The sequence below is a fragment of the Symphalangus syndactylus genome, chromosome 1, assembly GCF_028878055.3.
Source record: "Symphalangus syndactylus isolate Jambi chromosome 1, NHGRI_mSymSyn1-v2.1_pri, whole genome shotgun sequence".
In the NCBI taxonomy this organism is placed as follows: domain Eukaryota; kingdom Metazoa; phylum Chordata; class Mammalia; order Primates; family Hylobatidae; genus Symphalangus; species Symphalangus syndactylus.
In genome coordinates, this window is record NC_072423.2 from 59258854 (window position 1) to 59269947 (window position 11094).

The 11094-nt window shown below is 39.8% G+C and overlaps 1 long non-coding RNA gene across 1 annotated transcript; it reads left to right on the plus strand.

Annotated features, from left to right (window-relative positions):
• Positions 1 to 3168: 3168 nt before the first annotated feature.
• Positions 3169 to 9331, plus strand: LOC129459057 (uncharacterized). The gene is made up of 3 exons (XR_008649873.2): positions 3169 to 3322; positions 7087 to 7181; positions 8604 to 9331. It is a non-coding gene; the product is annotated as an uncharacterized lncRNA (long non-coding RNA).
• The last annotated feature ends 1763 nt before the right edge of the window (positions 9332 to 11094 follow it).

Consider the following 11094-nt stretch of genomic DNA (forward strand, 5'->3'; position numbering starts at 1 on the left):
CCCCATACCCCTTTCAATAAAGATAGCAAGTATTCCTAAGTAGGACAGAAACCATAAAATATTCAGAAGCATGAAAATATTTTTTACTTGTGGGAACTTTTCTACACACTAAGTTCAGAACTTTAAGTGGTCCTTGAACAACCTGGATGGTTGGAACAACCTGGAAAAGTGCAAACACTAGAATAGAAGGCTAGGCAAGGTGGGGAGAGGGGCAGACACACAGAAACATGGGTGCAGGAACACAGGCAGGCTGAAGAGCAGGCAGGTGCACTAACAAAAAAGACCTAGCAGCAAATGTCTGCTACAATAAAGAACTTTCAAAGGCAAGTCTTCCTCTCAGGACAGATGATGATGGCAGGCAGGGCTATTCCAAAGTCAGAGGGCTGTGGCTATTAAGTAGCTCATCTGGATAGAGAGGGAAAAAGACCAGTGTAACAATTATATGATGAGGCAGGAATCAACTGAATGTTCACTTGTGTTTAGAGGAAGCAGGATTTGATTACTTTTATGGGTGACTCATCATTTTAATTATCATTTATAATTCCAGTTTTACATTTTCTATGTACAAAATTGTAACAAGTTATAGGATAAAAATACCCACATCAATGAACAGGCTAAGTATGCCCGTAACATATGTGTCCTTTATGAGAGATGACAAAGTAAATATTAACATATTAACCAATGCCAATGTCAACAAATGCCAATATCAACAAATACAAATGTCAATGCAAAGAGCCACACTTAGAGTGGACATCATTGTGTACAAGAATTGCATGTAAAATGTTAAGAATTTTTCATATACATAATTGTAATACAATTTATTTTAATGAATTGAGTGGTGCCTTATGGTTTTTAAGTTTTTATTTTTATTTTTATGAAGTTTATTTTTAATTTAGTAAAACATTTGATTCTAACCCACAGGTGATTAATAATACAAATTGTGTGGTATTCACCATGTTACCCTTTTGAGGGTTGTGCAAGCTGTACATGACAGTCGTAACAATGGCTTTGCCATTAGTCTGTAAGGATATATTAAGTAGTATTTGGCAGGGATTGACCCTAGCATCTCTCCTAATCAGTAACTTCATTGATTTTCTGATCAAAAAGTTTATAGTATGCTAATCATAGTACTGATGAGCTTATGTTAAGTGAGCTATTAGAATTTCAGAATTAGGAAATAAAGCCCAATATAATTTTCATTAAAAGAATATATTGCATTTGCCAAACCACAAGGAAATTCAACAGAAACAAATGCAGGCTGATTTAGGTAAGAAAAAGGATCTGAGAGGCCAGGCGTGGTGCCTCACACCTGCAATCCCAGCACTCTGGGAGGCCGAGGCAGGTGAATCAGTTGAGGTTAGGAGTTCAAGACCAGCCTGGCCAACATGGTGAAACCCCGTCTCTACTAAAAATACAAAAATTAGCAAGGCATGGTGGCATGTACCTGTAACCCCAGCTACTTGAGAGGTTGAGGCAGGAGAATTGCTTGAACCCGGGAGGCGGAAGATGCAGTGAGCCAAGATAGTGCCACTGCACTCCAGCCTGGGTGACAGAGTGAGAGTCCATCTGGAAAAAAAAAAAAAAAAAAAAAAAAAGGTCTGAGAAAGAAATATAGGATAAGGAAGTAGTAACTAATCATGTGTAGAAAAATGATCCATGTCAACATGATACTAGATGTATTAATATGATTAACTTATAAAAACTATCTCTGAGTCTCTCATAAGAGATTTCTGAGCATCTTTTTTGGTGAGCAGAATTTGAATAGAGTGTGGTCAAATGTATGGATCCACATAAAAATGACAACATCACAAGGGTGGAACCTAAGGCTACACTGAGATCACCGCATGTCGTGACCAGCACATAGTCCATCCTCAAATTATGCCGGTTGACATTGTATCTGTCAGGGTTTGGTCAGGAAGACAGAGGCCATTTCATGCATCCCAAGCATAAGGGATCATAATAGAGGAAACGTGGACTTTAAAGCTGTTGGAAGAGCTAGGGAAGGCAAGGTCAGGGAAGCCACCCTGGGGAGCCCAGGCTGAGGTGCTGGAGACGATGGTTCTCAGGACTGGCTGGGAAGACGCAGTGAACCTCTCTTCTGCCCACATTTTGCCCACAGCTGCCTTCAGAGATTAATGGTCCTTTTTTCTCTCACCTTCCAAATTTTACCAAAGTACTTCTAATTATCCTACTCTGACCCAGAGCCATGTGAGGAAAAGGATTTGGGGGAAGATAATTCCCACTCTAGAAAAGATGGTAGTGATGCCGAATTGACCACAATCCAGCACAACTTTATAAATAAAGATCCTATGAAGAAAGGATAAAGTAGTTGAGAAATTTTCCCAAAATGTTTGGCCTCTTGTGAAAAACAGGTTAACATTCTTAGCTGATTCTGTTTGTAGATTATTCTGTCAACTATTGCCACAATAATGACAAGCAACTCCAACATTTCAATGACTATAAGAGCAGGTATTAACATCTCACCAGTGTGTCTGTGGATCAAGTAGGGCCACTCTGCTGATCTCAGTTGGGTGTGGCTCCAGGCCAGGGTTTAGATTCAAATCTGCTTCACACTCTTGTTGTTAAGAGCTACTGGTGGTAGGCAAATTAATGATCCCCCAACGATGTCCACGTCCTACTTCCTGGAACCTGTGCATATGTTAGGTTACGTGGCACAGGGGAATTAGGTTGCAGAAGGAATTAGGTTGCTAATGAGGTAAACTTGAGAAGAAATTATCTTGAATTATCCTGGATTATTTAGGTAGGCCAATGGTAATTATGGGGCTCTTAAAAGTGAAAATTGGAGGCAGGAGACACAGAGAGAGAACTGCAGGGAGAAGCAGAGAACGGGCAGCGTGGGAAGAACACAGCCTGATGTTGCTGGCTTTAAGACAGAAAAAGAGGTCACACACTCAAATGTGGCACTCTCTAGAACCCAGAAAGGGCAAAGAAATGACTTCTCCCGGAGCCTCAAGAAGGAACACAGCCTTCCTGACACGTTGATTTTAGCCCAGTGTGACCCATTTCAGAATTCCGACCTCCAGAATAGTAAAGAATAAATTGTTTTAAGCCACTGTGTTTGCGATGATTGGTTCTGGTAATTATGGTGTCATAGAATCCTCTTATGCCACCAGAGTTTCATTATCTTCCTGCTGATGGCAGAAGTGCAAAAGAGTGAGGAGAAGCCCCCAATGCTCTTAAAGCCTCAGCCTAGGACTGTCACCTCTGCTTAGCTTACTATCAGTGGGGTGAGGAAATATACATCACCTTTTGTGGAAGGAATGTCAAAGTCATACAGCTAAAGATGTGGAGACAGGGAAAGGTAAAGTCTTAGACACAGTAAAGCAACTTACTGCAGTAACATCTTACTGCAGTCATGCATTAATAACACTTATGAATGAGATTAGCTACTAAATGTTCTGCATCTTAAATTAGAATTCAGGCATTCCATCCTCTAAAATGAGTACCATGCTTCACTCATTATATTGGAAAATCATGAAAGTTGAACAATTTTACCTGCTACACGGGAAGGGTGAAAATGATTTGTTTGTGGGGCATTTGCACTGATACAGCCATTCCAAAGAGCAATCTAGTGGCACTTATTGAAATTAAGAATGTATTATATATACTCTGTCTCCCAGCAAGGCCTGTCTGTCCATCCCTCAGGAAAATTCAAAAAGTTGTCAGGTGAGGGGAGATTTATTGAAGTGTGGTTAAATGTTGCAAAGAGTACCCACTGGTAGGAGAATGAAATACAAGATGTGATAGAGGCATATTATGGCTTATGTCATATACTATGTAGCAGTGAAGAGCAATGAGTGAGATTCACATACAGAAACATGTATAAATTACAGAAACATATGTTGAGTGGGAAAACGGAGAGAGAGGGAAATCCCACAGCATAATACCATCTATGCATAATTAGGTGCCCACATAGCACTGTGTAGTTTTCAAGCATCTGTAATTATCTAAATAACCATGTAGCCAGTGGATTGGAAGAATATATACTAAATACACAAATAGGTGCCTATGCGGGGGTTGGAAATGGGATTGAAACAGACAAAGAGAAAACTCAAAAGATTCTTAAAAGAGAGGCCCTTACAATTGGATGATGACAATAGTAACTCATAAACTAAGTACTGGCAAAAGCAAATTCTGCACACCTGATCCTTAAGAAGCGTGGGAGGGAGAGAGAAAGAAAGGGAAAGAGAGAACCTAAGGGAAGACTCCAGGAAAGAAGTAGAGGAGGTATTTGGCAGTCAGATAACAGCTTCATAAAGCAGCTAAGTTTCTATATCACAGTTCTTATTTTCTATTAAGTTTTTTATTTGGGAGGAGATATCAATGCTTTCTAGCTTTCCTTAATAGCACTGTGAGTGTGTGTGTGTGTATGTGTGTGTGTGTGTGTAGCAGCACTCATATATAAATATAAAGCATCTCTGTGAAATTTCTCTATAGCTATTTCATTTCTCTCAACTATTCTTAGTAAGTAGTTTCTGAGAGCTATTTGACCTGAAGGGTTAATTTTTAAACATACATTTCAAGTTTTTCCTTTTCAAAATGTATCTTTCTTGTGAATAAATATGGCAGAATGAGGCAGCTGAAGTGATCAGTTACCTTGGGTGTGTCCTTAATCATGGAAACTTTTCTCTGCAGGATGGAAATTGCTTTCATCTTTCAAAGTAAAGTCATGGAGAGAAGGCTGGACCAACCAGGCTGTTGAGATATTAGAGAAAATATCAGTCTTTCAATGAGAGGGACAATTGAAGAAGTTTCCCAGGCTGCAGCAACTGCGACACCATTGTGTCAGCTGCAGAAGTTAGCTGCACCTCATGCTGCTGCCATCCATGCTGACTGCAGTCCCCTGGGCATGTTTACGTTTTGTCTGAGTTCTTAGCACTCATTTTTTCTGGCATTCAGGTTTCACATCTGTAACTGCTCTTGCCAGAGGTAGAAGCTTTGTTGAGATTGAGGACTATGCTGGACACACAGTAATTCCATTATCACCAGATTAATTAGTAATGAATGAACACATGATGCTCTGCTCTCTCTCTGTCTCTCTCTCTTTCTCTGTACACACACACACACACACACACACACATATATACATCATACATTATTTCCCCTAGAGATCTATTCTGTCACTTCTCTTACTACCATTCACTCCCTTCCCATTTCTGCTGGAATCCTGGATCACCAGCCTACCTCTCTCATTCTTGCCAAAGCTCCACCACCTGTGGGTCTCCACCAGCCTTTCTCTTCAGGTTGCTCAAGACCAAGATTCAGGAGCTGTAGCATTCAGGTAAATTACGTAGGGAAGGGTAGGATATGATGGGAAACAAAAGCAGAGATCCTTTTCTCCTAGAATATCCTGGCCTGGATTACCAATATTTTTGGCATTTAGGCACTCAGTGGACTGGCAGGGCAGGGCAGGGTATAAACTGGGCTGGCTGCTTACCAGACTTATCTCCCTTAACCAGTCTGTCAGCAGTTCTCACGGAAAACACAAGTTCTTTCCCACAAAGGTGCAGAGAACTCACTCTGATTGTATTTCAACATTTTAAAAGAAAAGACGATTACTTAAAAGAGGTATCGATGCTACTGATGGGATTTCAGGCTTTAGTGGACACAATATTTTAAAAATCAAGAGCATTTCCACACATGAGAAGACAGGCAGATGTACCCAAACATTGCCTCTGTTTCAACCCATTTCAAGTGAGGAGCAGGATTAACACTTCTTAGAGTTCAGGGTAAGTAATCCACTTACCAAGGTGTTTGTAAACAATGTGCAGGAATAGGAGGAAGGGTTTTATGTTACCCAGTGGATCGCATTTTACTTCAAAATTTCACCTCTGACTCTACCCTCAATCCCTCACAAATATGCCTGTGCCCTTTTCCGCATCTCCAAACTTGCCACTGGCATCCCTTTGGCCTAACAACAAGGCTTTCCAAATACCTGGGCTCCCCCTCCTCAGAAGACAAGGAGAGTTTTCTGTCACACATAAAACAGGTCAGGCTGTGAGATAAGAACTGGAAAGTTGGGCTTTTTTTCTTCGTGTATGTAAATTCTTAGTTGAATATGCATGTAATGTTAAAAAAGACTCTTCATGGATATTTACCAGTTCAAATGGTTTTTCCAGATTGTTTTCCAGCATGAAAATAAAAGCAACTGGAACCAGCCTTAAATTAGAATTAAAAACAGATACTTCTTAAAAGTATACGGAAAAAGCTCTAGGTTACTGAGATTCTTTAATCACGACAACTTTAAAATGTGCCATCTGTGAGCAGCAATAGGGTTCTCATCAGTTGAAAGGTTAATCGTAAGCCGCTGAAGAGTTGACTCCAAGCTTAGTTCTGAGTGGAGAATTTATAACATAGTCATGATCTTATTTAGCATGCCGGGTAAATCGCCTCGTTAGGAATATAATGTGAAGGAGATTCACAACTTTTCCAACAGGTTCAGAGAGGTCAGCTAAGGAAAAGAAAGACGCCAGTCGTGGAAATAGGACTCTGGCTTGCTGTGGGTGTATACTTCTCTTGTCTAGTGCCTACAAACTTACTCATCTTAAGGATGGTATCTGTCAAGAAAGGAGAAAAGGCCCCATTAGAAGGTGAAGACCCAGAAAAACCTTTCAGAAGTTTGTCCCAGAGGTCATAGGTATGAAATGCAGTAATAAACATCCAGTTGAGGGAGTCTGAAAGGCAGGGGTGAGAAAGGGTAGCAAGAGGTAACAGTCTCTTGGATTAACAGTAGCTTTCATTAACCCTGAGCCGGCCCTCAGCACAGGTGGGAGGCAAGGAAAGGTTGTTTTCTTTTGTCCAGTTTTATTTCTTTATCCTGTATGAAATCTTTTCCTTTACTCATGGCCCAGAATAATTTCTACCCTGAATGGCCCAAATCCAAACTTTCAGCACAGGAATCTTTATGAAACTCCTCTGATGGCTTAGGGCTCATTTTGGGTATGATCTTGACCTTTCCATCTTTCCAAAGGTTTCCTGCTTCCTCTAGGGCAGTCACGGCTTATCCTTTCTGGCTCCCCTTTTACCACCTTCTACTGGAATTTACCTGACCTCCTCTTCTCACAGCTTGGCAGGCTCTAGAGAGACTGACCTCTGCAGATGGTTTAAAGCGAGAAGCTCAAGGTCCACAGTTCACAGGGCTGCCAATCAGGCCTGTGCAGGTAAGAAGTGCATTCTAGCAGTGGTCTCTTGGAGGCTGCGCTTCCCCTGTTGCTTTCTTCCACAAAAGAATGCCTTTTTTTTTTTTTTTTTTTTTGAGACAAGGTCTCTCTTTGTCACCCAGGCTGGAGTGCAGTGGTGTGATCTTGCCTCACTACAACCCTCCACCTCCCAGGATCCCGTGATTCTTCTGCCTCACCCTCTTGAAGCTGGGACTATAGGCATGTGCTACCATGCCCAGCTAATTTTTGTATTTTTAGTAGCAGTAGAGATGGGGTTTCACCATTTTTCCCAGGCTGGTCTCAAACTCCTGACCTCAAGTGATCCGCCCACCTCAGCCTCCCAAAGTGCTGGGATTACAGGCGTGAGCCACTGTGCCTACCCTTAAAATAATGGTTTTAATAGACATTTCAGAGATGCTGGTTCCATTTAGGTACAAGGGACAAAAGATAATACTCTTGGCATTAGGTAAAAAGGATAGATGAAGAAGCAGTTTTTCTAGGATAGGAATAATTTTTCTAAGACATGAAAGAGACACAGTTTTAAAGGTTCCTAAGATACCAATAGATATTAAAGATAGTAATGCCTTTTCCTTCATGACATCCCTCAGAAAGGAGTATCCAACGATTTAGGAGGTAAATCTCTAATGTTTCAATATTGAGAATTGATAGTATTAACTTATCAAGCAATCAAATTTCTCACATGATATTGGTATTTAAAGATGGTGGGAAACTTTCAGGAACTACTTAATTTTACTCAACTATACCTGTGACTCTGGCAAAACAACTTTGCTAATTAAAAAAAAAGCGAGGTAAAAATGATCTCATATTTACATACCATTAACCACTGTAATAGGGTAAGAATGAAGTTAGGGAGCTTGAAGATTGCAGAGTTACTGCTTTGCGTATCGACAGGGAACTAAAAAAATGTCACCACTGAGTAAAAATGACTGAGACTTTAGTTCCAACTCCTCTGTGGAAGCTTGTCATTTTAATTTCAGTGTCCTGATTTTTAAAGGAGAGTGAACTACAGAGTCTTAAGATTTAATCCATTTTGTCACTTTTAGGCATTTGATATTTTATACTGTGGCATTTGAATAATGTGTTCCTGGCATATGATGAGCAAAATGTGTAATATACACAGAAAAAAAAAATAAGGCAAGTAGGTCTCTATAGAGCAGCCACTGGCCATTTCAGAGTCTGAGGTCTTTACCGGTAAAGAAAACTGTTGTTTGGTTTCCACTGTAGCCTGGTGGCTAGCAGATAATCCCTACCTTATTCTGTGAGAAAGAAAAAAAAATCAGAGGGTTAAGAATGTGATAATAAGGAGATATTATAAAATTATTTTCTGAATCTGGTACTAAACATCTTAATTCCAACTGTAAAGATCATTGTTGGTAGCTATTGTAACTTTTTGTGCCACAGAAAACTCAACAGTCTAAAAGGATATACGAAGACAGAACCTCAACCTAGAAGAAATGGACAAATTCCCAGACACATCAAGGAATTCCTAGACAACCTATCAAAACTGAATCATGATTAGATAGAAAATCTGAACAGACCAATATAAGTAAAGAGATTAAAGCAGTAATAAACTCTCCCATTAAAGAAAAGCTCAGGACCTGATGCCTTCACTGCTGAATTCTACCAAACATTTAAAGAACTAATACCAACCATTCTCAAACTCTTTTTAAAAATTGAAGATGAGAGAACACTTCCAAATTCATATCACGAGGCCAGCATTACCCTGACTCCAAAGCCAGACAAAGACACTATAAGAAAAGGCAATTAGGGACCAATATCCCTGATAAACATGGATGTAAAAATCCTCATCAAAATACTAGCAAATGAAATTCAACTGCAAATTTAAAAAAGCATTCACCATGATCGAGTGGGATTTATCCCTGGGATGCAGGAAGGTTCAACATACACAAATCCATAAACGTGATACACCACATCAACAGGATGAAGGACAAAATCTTTATAATCTCAATAGATGCAGGAAAAGCATTTCACAGAATTCAGCACCCTTTCATGATTAAAAAAAAAAAACTCAACAAAATGTAGAAGGACTGTACCTCAACACAATGAAGGCCAGATATGACAAACCCACAGCTAACATTCTCAACAGTGAAAAGTTAAAAGCTTTTCTTCTGAGATCAGGAACAAGACAATAATGCTCACTCTCACGACTTCTGTTCATCGTAACACTGGAAGTTCTAGACAGAGCAATTAGGCAAAAAAAGAGATAAAAGGAGGAAGTTAAATTGTCTCTGTTTACAGATATCATGATCTTCTGTATAGAAAACTCTGGCTGGGTGCTGTGGCTCATGCCTGTAATCCCAGCACTTTGGGAGGCTTAGATAAGTGGATCACCTGAGGTCAGGAGTTTAAAACCACCCTGGCCAACATGATGAAACCCTGTCTCTCCTAAAAATATAAAAATTAGCCAAGGGTGGTGGCACATGCCTGTAATCCCAGCTGAGGCAGGAGAATCGTTTGAACCTGGGAGGTGGAGATTCCAGTGAGCCAAGATTGCTCCACTGCTCTCCAGCCTGGGTGACAGAGTGAGACTCTGTCTCAAAAAAAAAAAAAAAAAAAAAAAAAAAGGGAAGAAAAGGAGGAGGAAGAAAAAAACAACTCTAAAGACTCCAGCAAAAAAAAAAAAAAAAGCTGTTGGAATTAATAAATGAATTCAGTAAAGTTGCAGGATATATAATCAACATGGTTTGAATTTTTGTCCCCACCCAAATCTCATGTTGAATTGTAATCCTGAACACTGGAGGAGGGGCCTAGTGGGAGGTGATTGAATCTTGGGGGCAGATTTCCTCCTTGCTGTTCTTGTGATAGTGAGTTCTCACCAGATCTGTTTTTTTAAAAGTGTGTGCCACCTCTCCCTTTACTCTCTTCCTCTTTCTCTGGCCATGTAAGATGTGCCTGCTTCCCCTTCACCTTCTGCCAAAATCGTAAGTTTCCTGAGGCCTGCCTAGTCATGCTTCCTGTACAGGCTGTGGAACCATGAGTCAATTAAACTTCTTTTCTTTATAAATTACCCAGTCTCAGGTAGTTCTTTGTAGCAATGTGAGAACAGACCAATACAATAATCAATGCACAAAAATTAGTAACATTTCCATACACTAATAGCAAACTATCTGAAAAAGAAATCAAGAAAATCATCCCATTTATAATAGCTACAAAAAGTAAAAATAATGTACTTTGGAATGAATTTAACCAGGGAAGTAAAAGACTTACACACTGATTAAAAGAAACAAAGAATTTACTAGGCGTGGAGGAGGCACGTGCAAGTAGTCCTAGCTACTCAGGAGGCTGAGGCAGGAGAATTGCAGAAGCCTAGGAGTTCAAGGCTGCAGTGAGCTTGTTCACATCATTGCACTCTTACCTGAATGCAGAGCAAGACCCCTGTCTCTTAAAAAGTTAAAAAAAAAAAAAAAAAAAAGACTGAATCTCTACTCCACTATTTTCCCACCCAAATCTTTTCCCTCCATCAGTATTCAGACCAGGTAGAAACTTGGCAGGCTATAGCACAGATGATATATTTTGAAGTAGCCCCATTACTGCCCAATCCTATTACCTTCAACTCCTTCATGCTGTATACATTATTAGTTCATTCTATATTCCTGTATCTACTCCTGGATCAAAATGCACGGAAATTGCAAGGTAAGAAGTAAGATAAAACAGGAGGTCACACATCTACTCTTAAGAAGTGTATTCTGAACAAGAAAAATGCCACAGTTAATGCTAGAAATTTTAAAACTTGTGGTGGCGATGAATGTTAGAGATTAAAAATGTGTTTGATTAGTTCAAATGATCAGGAAAGCAATTCATAAGAGATGTAAAAGATCCTACCTCAATTCAGACAGAGATATACTACATGAAAACCTTCCAGGCCCTCAAA